General features: G+C 38.8%; 2 pseudogenes across 1 annotated transcript; both read left to right on the forward strand.

Annotated features, from left to right (window-relative positions):
* The first annotated feature begins 2,956 nt into the window (after positions 1 to 2,956).
* On the forward strand, positions 2,957 to 8,707 carry LOC143620197 (F-box/kelch-repeat protein At3g23880-like; annotated as a pseudogene). The gene is made up of 3 exons (XR_013151303.1): positions 2,957 to 3,360; positions 7,046 to 7,914; positions 8,380 to 8,707. The product of XR_013151303.1 is annotated as an F-box/kelch-repeat protein At3g23880-like (transcript).
* A 1,243-nt stretch (positions 8,708 to 9,950) lies between these two features.
* On the forward strand, positions 9,951 to 10,931 carry LOC143620280 (F-box/kelch-repeat protein At3g23880-like; annotated as a pseudogene).
* The last annotated feature ends 2,293 nt before the right edge of the window (positions 10,932 to 13,224 follow it).

A 13,224-nucleotide genomic window follows, 5' to 3' on the forward strand; every position in this document is an offset into this window, starting at 1 on the left:
TAAAACAATGATGTTTAGCGAATGCATGTCCTAAACCGCGCGCCCGCCTCGGCTACCTAAGAATAACATACTAAAAGTGTCAACACAAGGTTGGTGAGTTCACAAGTTTATATAAATAAAGTGTTTGCGTTTACGTTTTGCGTTTGCGTTTGCGTTACCAGATAGTGTTAAGTCAATTTATATATCAATAGGTAGCTAACCTATCAACAAGTATTACTAAGTGTTCGACATCGAAGCTGACTGTTTATCAATTGCCTTGCCACCATGTCAACCACAACCATGGTAATGTGTTAGCCAAAATTACACCCACTCAACCTACAGTCGAGTTTAGAGTTGGGTGGGGTTTGTCAAACCCAGTAGTACTACTCAACAGTGACTCGCTATTATCCAAATATTAACCGGTTCGATGTTATGAAGGACTTTGGTTGGTTTGTTTGACACTTAGCCTTACAAGTGATATATAAAAACTAAACAAAATCTATAGTGTTGGAGTATGTTATCTCCCCCAATTAAAAGCGTTTAAAAAGAGTAAAAAAAGGACGTGAAACTCACTGTTTGCGAAGATAACCAAAAAAATCCGAGAAAAAGGTGTGCGTCACAGAAAATCCTCACTAGTGTTCTAAAAACAAAAACGAGATTTTCTAAGTATTTATACTACGAGTGAGTCCCTAGACTCAGCACATACAAATTATGTATGAGATGCGTTTCGTGTTTCGTTTGTGAAATAAGTGCGACTCGACAAACACGTTGGTGATACGTTACATGTGTGAACAACTACTTAAGTGTCAAGTATTAACATTGTACATTACTAGCAATTATCCCCCACAAGGGCAATTTGGTCAAAACATAGCAAACATCGATCGGTTATGCACTTTTCATGACAATTTAAATAATACAGCAGCTAAATTATCCATGCAGATTTTCACTCGACAAGATTACTCTTATTAATAAATTCTAACAAGTCAAATAAATCACCAAAAATCGTCACAGAAGCACACGTGAGTTAGGTTTCTAAACATATTTTTATTATATTTTTATCATATATTTTTTTATCACAAAGATCAAAACATCATAGCAAACACACAACAATCATTATCATGCGCAACAGAATGTTATTTGTTATTCCTGTTAAATGAAAAATCCAATTAATGCAAGACCAATTGGGTTAGGTTCCTAACTCAATGTATTTTCTTCCAGAAGTGGAACCAACTCATTTGGTCATGTAGTTTATGAGATATCTTAGTCGCAAAACAGCCTAACAGCAGGTCTCCCAAATCAGCCTTGCACAACAGTTTTGTAAAATAATAAAAACAAACTTTTATACGTCCAAAAATTACAAACTAGGACTTCTCAGAAACTAGACTCGACCTAGTATATTATAGAATCAACAATCGTATCAAAACATAATATTAACATCAAGTTACAGTCGTCCAAACACGAATTCAATAATCTGTCCAGCATAAGTTTTCATCAAAACTCAACATACAATTAACATATGACTAACAATCATGCATGTAAACCCTAGTTCATCAACAAACAATATTTTTAGCACCTAGGGTTTATGATTGCAGGTTTAATCATGCAATCAAATCAATGAAATAGACTAGATAGGATATAATTTACCTAGCTAGCACCTTGATTCCTTCAAAGAAACTTGAAAAGAGATTGTATGTGTGTGTGTGTAGGTCACGGCTGCCAAGAGGAAGAGAGGGAGGGGGAAACGATCGTATGTAGGGGGTAGGGGATTAGGGTTACTTAATATCTGATTATAATTATTAATTTGTTACACTTAGCCCCCTTAACTTCTAGTAAATCAATTTCTAGTATAAACAATAGACTTTTGCTTCTTGAATTAATGTCTTACATATAAATATCAAGTAACACATAGACTTAGCACATAATTATCAAATAATTATTGTTTTGATATTTGTCGTTTGTTCACCAACGGTTTGAGTCGACTCGTGTGTGTTTCGGTGCAATTCCGAAAGACTACTTGTGTAGTGATTGTCATGCGTCATTTAAAACCCTAATTTAAATGTAATGAGATATGCGTTACAGTTCGTGTGATCTTAGGTTTGAATTAACGGAGTTCGGATTAACGGAGTTAACCTGAAATTGACGAGTGTCACATATATAAACATGTGATTAATATATGTAATCAAAAATTTTTATATAAAATATGATAAAGCTAATCTTAAATAATGTTAATATATAAAAAATATTTAAAAATTGTTTGATTGTTAAGGGTTCATAAGAGTTCTTAACTTTTTTAGAGTTCTTAAATGATACCAACCCTATATATATATATATATATATATATATAGGGAAAGGTTAACGTACAAATAAAATTAACATGCTAAACGTGAGAATCAATTAGAGTAATTATATATACAAGTAGAGTAATTATCATAGAGTAATTATGTAATTACTCTATGATAATTACTCTACTTGTATATATATAATTACTCTACTTGATTCTCACGTTTAGCATATTAATTTCATTTGTATTTGATCCAAACACTATATATATATATATATATATATATATATAATTTTTGAGTTGGGGGTCTCTCTGGAAATAACTTCTTTATTCTTTGGTATAGAGGTATGATTTGCCTACGTCCCACCATCCCAAACCGTGCTAATAGATATGTTATTAATGAGATTTTTACTGGGTATGATTGATTAATTGATATGACAACTAAGGATTTGAGATAAGCTTTGTGCAAGGTTATCAGTTCAAAACTCAAGCTCATTCGGGTTTTCATCCCACCGTGTGTTACGCTAGAGATTTCTGTTCTTGTGGTGACACAACGACTGTCAGTGACAGTCGGTGCTATGATTTCCTGAAGAAACGTCCCAGAAAAACTTTGAAGCCAGCATGAAACCGATTAAAATAACATAGTCGAGTCAGGGCAGGACAACCGAAATTTATACAACTATACTAAGAAATTCCGTTCAAAAGAAAAATAAAATAAGAAGAGGAGAAATAAATAGCCTGATCCTTTCCCCCAAATTAATTACAATTACTGAAGAACCCTAGTATGTTAATTGGCTAAAATGGAGCCTCATCATCACCAGCAACAACCAAAGAGAATTCTCAGTACATTGCAACAATTCCCTGAAGCCCAGTCTGTTCCGACAGAGATCATTGTTGAAATTCTCTTGAGGCTTCCGGTTGAATCGGTGCTACTGTGTAAGTCTGTTTGCAAATTATGGTACTCTTTAATTTCTGATCCTCAGTTTGTTAAGTCTCATCTTGCTTTATCAACTAGAAACAATAATCACTATAGACAACATAGATTAATATTTAGTGCTGAAAGAAGAACACGGATTGAATCTTGTAATCTTTATGATGAAAATATTGATCCTTTTATATATAACACAAACCGAACTACATCTGGATAATGGGTAAGCGAGCAACAATCTGCGCCGCTATCCCCTTTTGAATCGCAAAGCCTATTCTACTAAATATAAATCATTGGTTCCTCGGGCTCTGCGAGTCACTGTGGACCACCTTCTGCACCCGCTCCAAGAAGCGAACCGCCTCGGGAGCTAGGGATCCAAAAGTGTCGAAGGCAAATGGAATGAACACGTGCTGATTCTCCAAACACAATGTCTCATGCTTAGCAACCTTCCTAGACTCCGCTCTCAAAACCGCCTGTCCCGGTACGAAGCCACTGTCTCTCAGCCCCACCAACGGGGACACCCCAGTGAGGTCAACACACGCATGCTTACCCCCTGCCCAGCCAAACACAAGAACATCCGCAGGACGCAGGGTAGATCTTCCCTCACGCGGATCAGTCAAAAAGTTAACAGGTGCCTCTTTCTTGGCTGAGATCCCGGCACGTCTAAGCACATCCCATAACACATCTCTAACCCAGTCATGACGATACTTGAATCCTGGCAATTCCTTACAGTGGAGGGCATGCTCACCGAATCTATCCAAACAAGCTTTTTTACAAATGGGGCATAATTCATCTGGAGGGAAAAGGGGAATCATAAGCCGGTATTTAAGGATGGCTCTGTATTCAACTGCCGACATCCGTTGCCCAAGACCTTCAATGGGCACAAAAGTCAAAAAATCCTGGGCATGAGCACCCTTGAGACAAGCTAAAACTGCCTTTTGTCTCGGGGTCATATCGAATCGCTCCTCCAAATCATGTACGTGTTTACCATAAAGAGCACTCGCCAAGGTTTGTTGAGGTTTCTTGGGGGCGGTCTCCTTATCAGTAAAACCGCATATATCAAGGTTCGGGAGAGTTGTTACAATATTACCAAGTGCAAAAGAGTAGTTAGGATCTACCCCCGTAACACCAGCGTTTCGCAGGACGTGGTCTTGCAATTTCCACGACTGAGACCCGGAAGCCACAAATGCATATGCGGAGACATCCTCAGCCGAGAAAATTCCTAAGCCTCCGCAACGCATAGGGAAGGAAACCAACCTCCACTGGAGGTCCCCAAAATGCGGCCCTCCATACACAACAATATCTTCAATTGCCCCCCACAGGCCCGCATCAAAGATGGACACAGCCTCTTTGACATGTTCAGGTTGACAGGTCCGGAGCCCAAACACTAACTTAGCAACCCCCATGCACGAACGTAAAAAAAGGAGCTCACTTTGGGGGTCCCTCAGGTCCGGCAGGCGTTTCATAAGTTCAACCGCCCTCAAAGCTCTTTTAGTTGCCAAAGACCGAATAAACCGAGCATTCCGACTAACCGCTCCCCCCCAAGAGTTTAACTCCCATCGCAGGCCTGCTAATCTCTCCAGGGAATAAACCCGACACTTTCTTCAAATCATCACATGACGGCCAAAAAACCTCTGTTTTTCGAATATTAAGCCTAAGCCCTAGAGACGCCCCCTCTGAGCGAATAATGCCCAACGCTCTAGCGACCTCCTCAGCCTTACCAATAATAGTGCCATCGTCTAAATACCAAGCATGGAAGGGCAAGGGACAGGTCCTCTGCACCCTAAGGATGAGCGGATGAAGGACCAGCGCAAAAAGAAGAGGGCCAAGGGGGTCCCCTTGCTGCACCCCAGTAAAAGCCCCGATATGAGTATCCCTCACATATAAACGGGCGGGGCGGGCATATAAAAACTGGACCCATGGGAAGATGGATGGACATATGCAGCTAACTTCCCTGAGAAGGGTCGTCCGATCCACCTCGTTAAAGGCGTTAGAAAAATCAACAGTGAGCATAGCCAGGGACCCGTCAGAATGAAACGCGCTCAAAAATCTGTTAGCACTATGCAATACCGCTTCTGCCCCATTAGGGATCCCAACCCCGAATTGGAAATCCCCTAGATAAGCAGCAACCTTTTTCCCTATTTTACTCATAGCGACTTTCGACACCAATCTTCTCCAAATGGCCCCCACTGCGATGGGTCTAATTTCATTGTCAGGCTTCAACAGGGGGGTCAACAGTGCCGAAGCAATGAACTCCGCTAGAACTTTTGGAAAAAGCCCCCCAAGCCACAAGTTGACAACATCAGTGATGGCCTTTAAGAGCCCGGAGGCGGTCGGAGACCCCTGGCCACAGAAAGCGTCTAAAATATGTTGGGCCCGCAAACCATCCATCCCACAAGATGTACCTTTCGGGAAGGTTTTAATACATTCCAACACACAATCACCGTCCACCTGCAAGGCTGGTTCCGATGGCACGACGGAGGGCATGGTTGGGGGGTCCACCACATGATGTTTATCAATCAATGCTCTCAAAGTATCCCCCCCAGCAAGCGCGACCCCGGATGAACACAGGACTTTGATCGCCGCTGTGTAATGGTCGTCCGCTACCTTCCGGAGGCACTGCTTGATATTGCCCCCTCCCTCTTCTTTATGTTGGCAATCCCACATCACTCGAAGTTCAAGGAGCGGTAGCACCAACTATTCTAAACCTGCCCCATCTTTCCAAACAGCCAAAGCCCGCATAATGGAGCTACATTGAAGCGATTTCCTGTTACCGGACCTTCATTCTTGCCTAGTAGCCGGTTTGACAACACGTAACGTGCAACGAGGCAACAACAAAAGTTTAACCCAAGGCTCAATAGACCTCGGGGCATCCACCACTTTACGGAGCCCCCCTGACAAAGCCTGGGCAAAAGCCATGCGACACGCGGGCGGGATACTCTTGACAGTGGCAATAGGAATGGCGAGGACGTGCTCAAGGAGAGCGACATCTACCACAAACGTCTCAGGCTGACTACTCCCAAGTTCCACCTGCGAATCGCGGGGTTGAGGGATCCCCACAATAAAATCAAAGTCGCCTCCTGCACGTGGGGTGCATTTAACAACTTCTTTTCCATGCAGACAAGGCCTATTCAAGGCATGCAGGGCCATGCACTCCCCGCATAACCAGTTCTTAAGCAAGCGCAAGGTTTCGACAACGTCATTGTAGAGTTCCAAGTCTGAAGCAAGACGCTCCTTTAACTGATCTCTCATTTCCTTTACATTGAAGTGATCCCGCTGAAAATGCATGAGTAACCTAGAGTACCCCTTGTATCCCGGGATACCATCTTTGCAAACATGAAAATTTTTAAAGGGGCAACGCCAAATCCCCGTGCCCGAGCTAGGACCGGGCTCTCCACCACATGCCCTCATAAATCACTTAAGAAATTAAAACGTTTTTTGTTTTTGAAAACAAAGGAAATTAAAATAAAATTTGGTGTTGGCATTTAATCAAACACCTGGCGGGCATTACTAGCAAAACCTCCAAACTAATGCCATTCAAAACAAATCGCCCAGAAAATGAAATGCTAGAAGACCAAATAAGCAAAAACCGAGAATGGGTGATGACGGTGGCAAAATAAGGGTGGAGCAGTGAGGTGGAGATGGGGGTAACGGTAGTGGCGGTGGTGGGTGAGAGGCGGAGACGGAAAGGGAGGGTTACGGTGGAGCTGTGAGGCGGAGATGGAGGTGGTGGGTTAGGGTGGTGGGTAATGGAGGTGGTGGCAGGAAGTTTTTCAGGATTATGAGGTTATGAAGCCGAGCTACTTTAAAATAGTACATATAACTTTTTTTTATAGAGAACGAACATAATGTATAATGTGTTGTATGATAATCCCACTAATGCTTTAGAGCTTGATTATCCATTCAAACACCTGAGTAAGTGTGTTTTGATTGTCGGTTCTTGCAATGGATTGGTATGCATAGCCGTTTACGTCAGATTTGCTCTCTTTATTTGGAACCCTAGTACTAGAAAATCCCACAGATTACCACCCAGTGATTATAAAAAACAGCTTGGTTTGTTTGCGTTGTATGGTTTTGGGTATGATGAGTCTACTGATGATTACAAAGTTGTTGAAGTATGTTGTGACTTTAGGCTTGAAACATTGGTTAGGATATACTCGTTAAAGAATGGAAACTGGAAGAAAATGGGTGTTTATCTCGTGCTTTTTCATTCTTTGAATTTGGTAAGTTCTCTAATGGGGCTATTCATTGGACTGCTGGTGAAGATTTAGGGCCGTGGACTATAGTTTCTTTGGATTTAGCAAACGACACTTATGGTCAAGGTTTGCAGCCTGTGTATGAAGAAGGTGAAAAGAGTTTAAAACTGGAGTCTTTGAGAGAATGGTTGTGTGCGCTTTGTGATTATCCTGGAGTTTGTGCGGATGTATGGGTGATGAAGGTTTATGGAGTCAAAGATTCTTGGACTAAATTGGTTTCCATCCCCTATTTGACTGATCCTGGGGGGGGGGGGGGATCGGTTTCTTATGCCTTTGTGTATTTCGAATGATGGAAAATTTTTTTTGCAATTTGGGCATTTAGGTCAGTCGAAATTGGTTGTCTATGATTGTAAGAAGGGTTCAATTTCAGAAAATCAAAACTTTAATATATTCCACCATGCTTCTACCTTTGTTGAGAGTTTGGTTTCACCTATGCCTACAGTGCAGGCCGCAGCAGGTCTCGGAGGTAGGTAATTTTCGTTCTTTTAACTTGCTTTCACTTTCTAGGCAATTTTAACAAACCGCATGTTGCCTACTTCTTTTTACCCTTTGAAGTAGCATTGTTTACTGTTGGAAGTTTGCATACAGATTATGTGTTGTGAGTCTTGTGACTTGCAACTTTAACATATTAATTGGCCACTATTGTAGCAAAATTTATTAATGGAAATTTAATTGATTGATGTTACTTGGACGCATAATTCAAGGGAAGTCCAATACTTTATTTTATTTATTTTTGTAATGATTACATTGAACAAATATGTAACTTTACTTTCAAAATTGGAACGGAGAGAGTCATGTATATTTGTAACTAGTTTATATAATGTTATGCCTTAGGTGTGGCTTGATTTGCGTGGAACGTACGGATTATCAGTGCTATAACAATTATTTAAAGAAAAAAGTAACTAAATTGGTCTGTATTGCTCCTATTAATGCAGATAACGGACAGCGCTGTATTGCTCCTAGCAAATGATGGTCAAGAAGGGTGGGTCTTCACCGTTGCTATAAATCCCTACAAAGTAACTTTGTGCGCCTGCAATTCTTTTGAGTGAAATTTAGCTGCATGTTTTTAGCTTTCAATACATTCTCTTCCCCTTTATGCTTATTTTGTAACATTTTATGAGTATGATTAGTACTGTTTTGAGAAGCATGGTATGCAATCTATATTGGTAAGCATCTCAATTATGGTCAAATTTGTTGGTTTAAATGTCACTGATGAATGGGGATTTGACGGGAAACGGTCAAGTATTCATGAATTATGCCAAATTGATTATAACCCAAACTTGTTCCAACTTCAGCCCTCACCTGTTTATTTAGTTATTTTTTATCAAGTTTGTATCATTTGTGTCTACTTACAGTCCTGGTTTCCCTCGCCATTTTTCTTAGTTTATACTCTTTAAAGTTGCTCTCTCTTAACGATATAACTTTCTATAGTTACCAATTGCGTTTTTTCTAAAATGCTTTTTCATTGCTTTCTCGTAAACGTGTTTAAGGTCACCTTTACAATACACCAAAGTAAAATCCAGCACCACCACCGCCCACTACCACAGTTCATACACCATCAATAGTTTATTTTAGCAATCTACAGACATTAAAAAAACAAATAATCTTCTTTTTGCAGACTGCAGAGATTTGGTTCACCTACAACACCTAAATATATACTTATACACTATAATAAAAGGCTGTAAGTTCTTATTACTCTCATATTAAACTTTACATTTTTAATACTATATTTATACAAATATAATACTCCCTCCGTCCATTAAAAGTGTCTTGGTTTGAAAAACACAAAGTTCAAGATAGATTGAATTATTATTTTTTTTCTTACAAAATGACAATGATGCCCTTAAAATTTGGGTCCATTTATATTGTTTATTAATGTTAGTTGTGTGTGTTTAAGGGTAAATATAAAAATTAACTAATAAATTTTTAAAATAGACATTTATAATGGGACAAACAAAAATGAAAATATAAACACTTTTAATGGAACGGATGGAGTAACAATAATAAGAGTCATAAGAAAATTACTAATTTATGGAGTAACAATATATTTTATGCCGGAAAAATTACTAATTTAATTAGTAAATCGTTTGGATGTTTCTATGATATAATTAATGTTTTCTAAAAAAAAATATTTAATTGACCGTATGTTAAACAACAAATAAGACTCATAAGTAATAGAAACTCCAATGGAAACTTAAGTTCGATCCCTATTTATATTACTATTGATATATTATGACAATTAAGGGTTTGATAGAAGCTTTATGCAAGGTTGTTAGTTTGAATCTCAAGTTCATCCGGGTTTTCATCCCACCGTGTGTTACTTGAGATATGTGGAAGTCGGTGCTATGATTTCCCGGGAAAATGTCCAAGCCAAACTCTGAAGTTAGCGTAAAACAGATTAAGATAACATAGTCGGGCTAGAATAAGGCAATAAGAACTTATAGTAACAAGTTCCGTTCAAAAGAAAATTAAAATAAGAAGAGAAATATATAACCTGATATTTCCCCCAAATCAATTACAATTACCGAAGAACCCTAGTATGTTAATTGGCTAAAATGGAGCCTCATCACCAGCAACAACCAAAGAGAATTCTCAGTACATTGCAGCAATTCTCCGAGACTCAATCTGTTCCGACGAAGATTGCTGTTGAAATTCTTCTAAAGCTTCTGGTTGATTCACTGTTACGGTGTAAGTCTGTTTGCAAATCATGGCACTCTTTAATATCTGATCCTCATTTTATAAAGTCTCATCTTGCTTTATCAAGTAGCAATAATCAGTATACTCAACATAGATTAATTTGTAGAACTGAAAGAAGAACACGGATTGAATCTTGTAATCTTTATGATGTGTTGTATGATAATCCCACTAATGCTTTAGAGCCTGATTATCCATTCAAACACCTGAGTAAGCGTGTTTCGGTTGTCGGTTCTTGCAATGGATTGGTATGCATAGCCGTTTACGGATTTGCTCTGTTTATTTGGAACCCGAGTACTAGAAAATCCCACAGATTACCACCCAGTGATTATAAAAACAGCTTGATCTGTTTGCGTTGCATGGTTTCGGGTACCAACAGTCTACCGGTGATTACAAAGTTATTGAAATATCTCCTAAACATAAAGATAGAGTAACCTTGGTCAAGATATACTCGTTAAAAAATGGAAACTGGAAGGAAATGGGTGTTTATCCTCGTGTGTTTTCATTCTTTGATTTTGGTAAGTTCTCTAATGGGGCTCTTCATTGGATTGCTGGTAAAGATTTAAGGACGGCCATTATAGTTGCATTGGATTTGGAAAAGGAGACTTATGAGGAAGTTTTTCAGCCTGATTATGATGAGTTTTATAGGCATTTCATACTGGGGGCTTTGAGAGAATGGTTGTGTGTGCTTTGTGATTCTCCTGGAGTTCGTGCGGATTTGTGGGTAATGAAGGTTTATGGAGTCAAAGATTCTTGGACTAAATTGGTTTCCATCCCCTTGATGGCCGGTTAATTTGTATATGTTTTAGTTCGTTTATTATTTAGTTTTAACTGTTTATTTTAGAACTATCGATACTTCATACATGTGTTATTGGATTTCAGGTCACAGGCGTTAAAGTACTTATTTTGGACCTGTTGTGACACGGAATGAAGACCCGGGATGTCCAGCACGCGAAACAAGAAGTTTAATGATTTTTGCTGGTGAGGAGACCCATCGTGATACGCGATGGGCTCCTATGAAGACCCATAGCGTATCGCTATGGGGTGTTAATTATCTTTGACTTTCTGGTCCATCGCGATACGCGATGGACTGTTGAAGACCCCATCGCGTATCGCGATGGGGGGTGCAGACGGGATTTTTGGTTTATATCGTATTTTACATCTTGGAAAACCCTAACTCCGTTTTGACGAAACATAGGCGATTCCAGCAGCTCCAAGAGGCGATTTCCACCATTATAGCTTGTGCCAAGACCTTCCGCATGATCGATATCATTCGTATCGAAGATTTGATGATGTCACGGCTCGGCTAATCTCCTAGAATCGCACCCGGGATGTATAGTTTGTAACCTTTTACAGTTTTTCTCATGTGATTAAGAATACTTATGTTTTGTTATTGATGATTAATATATGATTATTGATGTTTGGTATTTCTGAGTGTTCGGTCGGTTTAGGTTTACGTTGGTCTAAACGATCTGTTACCAGTTGCTAGATAATTAGTCATATAACTGTTTGGTTAGATTGAATACGATAAAACATACAATTACCCTTAACTGAGTCACACTGGCATGGACTGTTTGATAACCAGTGACGTGTGTAAAGTAATTGTTGATGTCTAAGGTTTTGTCTGATTGATCAGTTTTCAGTTAATCGTTAATAGCTAATCGTTTAGGTTGCATGAGATACTGTTGGTTGCTTACTTGAATTCCCGGGTGTGATTTGCTTTGTTAACTGTTTACAACTCGTTTATTTGTTCGTTGCTTAGTTCTCTACTTTCACTAAATTTGCTTGTGTGATCAGCACTAAAACCATTCACTTCATAATATTAAGTCTGTACACGAATTCATTGACCACATACTCCTTGTGATACGATACCCTACTTGCTCTAACTATTTAGAATAATTAGGTTTTTGATTGACTCAAACGACGGTCATCACCCCTATTTGACTGATCCTGGGATGGATCGGTTTTTAATGCCTTTGTGTATTTCAAATGATGGAAAAATTTTGTTGAAATTTGGGCATTTTGGTCGGTCGATATTGGTTGTCTATGATTCTAAGAACGGTTCATTTTCAGAAAATCGAAACTTTAATATATTTCACCATGCTTCTACCTTTGTTGAGAGTTTGGTTTCACCTATGCCTACAGCGCAGGCCGCAGCAGGTCTTGGAGGTAGGTAATTTTCGTTCTTTTATCTTGCTTTCACTTTCCTGTCAATTCTAACAAACCACATGCTGTCTACTTCTTTTTACCCTTTGAAGTAGCCTTGTTTACTGTTGGAAGTTTGCATACAGATTATGTGTTGTGAGTCTTGTGACTTGCAACTTTAACATATTAGTTGGCCACCACTGTAGCAAAATTTATTAATGGAAATTTAATTGATTGATGTTACTTGGACACATAATTCAAGGGAAGTCCAATACTTAATTTTATTTATTTTTGTAATGATTACATTGAACAAATATGTAAGTTTACTTTCAAAATTTCCATAGGAAGGCGGAACGGAGAGAGTCATGTATATTTGTAACTACTTTATATAGTATTATGCCTTAGGTGTGGCTTGATTTGCGTGGAACATACGGATTATCAGCGCTATAACAATTATTTAAAGAAAAAAGTAACTAAATTGGTGGTTTCTCTCTATTATTGCAGATAACTGACAGCGTTGTATTGCTCCTAGCAAATGATGGTCAAGAAGGGCGGGTCTTCACTGTTGCTATAAATCACTACAAAGTAACTTTGTGCGCCTGCACTTCTTTTGAGTGACAAATTTAGCTGTATGATGTTAACTTTCAATACATTCTCTTCCCCTTTATGCTTATTGTGTAACATTTTATGAGTATATTTAGTACTGTTTTCAGAAGCATGGTATGCAATCTATATTAGTAAGCATCTCGTTTATGCTTAAAATTGTTGGTTTAAATGTCACCATTATGAATGGGGATTTGACAAACGGTGAAGTAGTCATGCCAAATTGATTATAACCTAAACTTAGGGGGTGTTTGGGATTCCTTATTTTACCTCCTTATAATTTTTCATTAAGTTAATAAGTTACATAAGTGTAACTTATGAAACTTTTCTTCTCACAA

This window comes from Bidens hawaiensis, unplaced genomic scaffold (genome assembly GCF_021521415.1).
Source record: "Bidens hawaiensis isolate Kalapana, Puna unplaced genomic scaffold, B.hawaiensis_p1.1 tig00002553_1, whole genome shotgun sequence".
Taxonomy (NCBI): Eukaryota; Viridiplantae; Streptophyta; class Magnoliopsida; order Asterales; family Asteraceae; genus Bidens; species Bidens hawaiensis.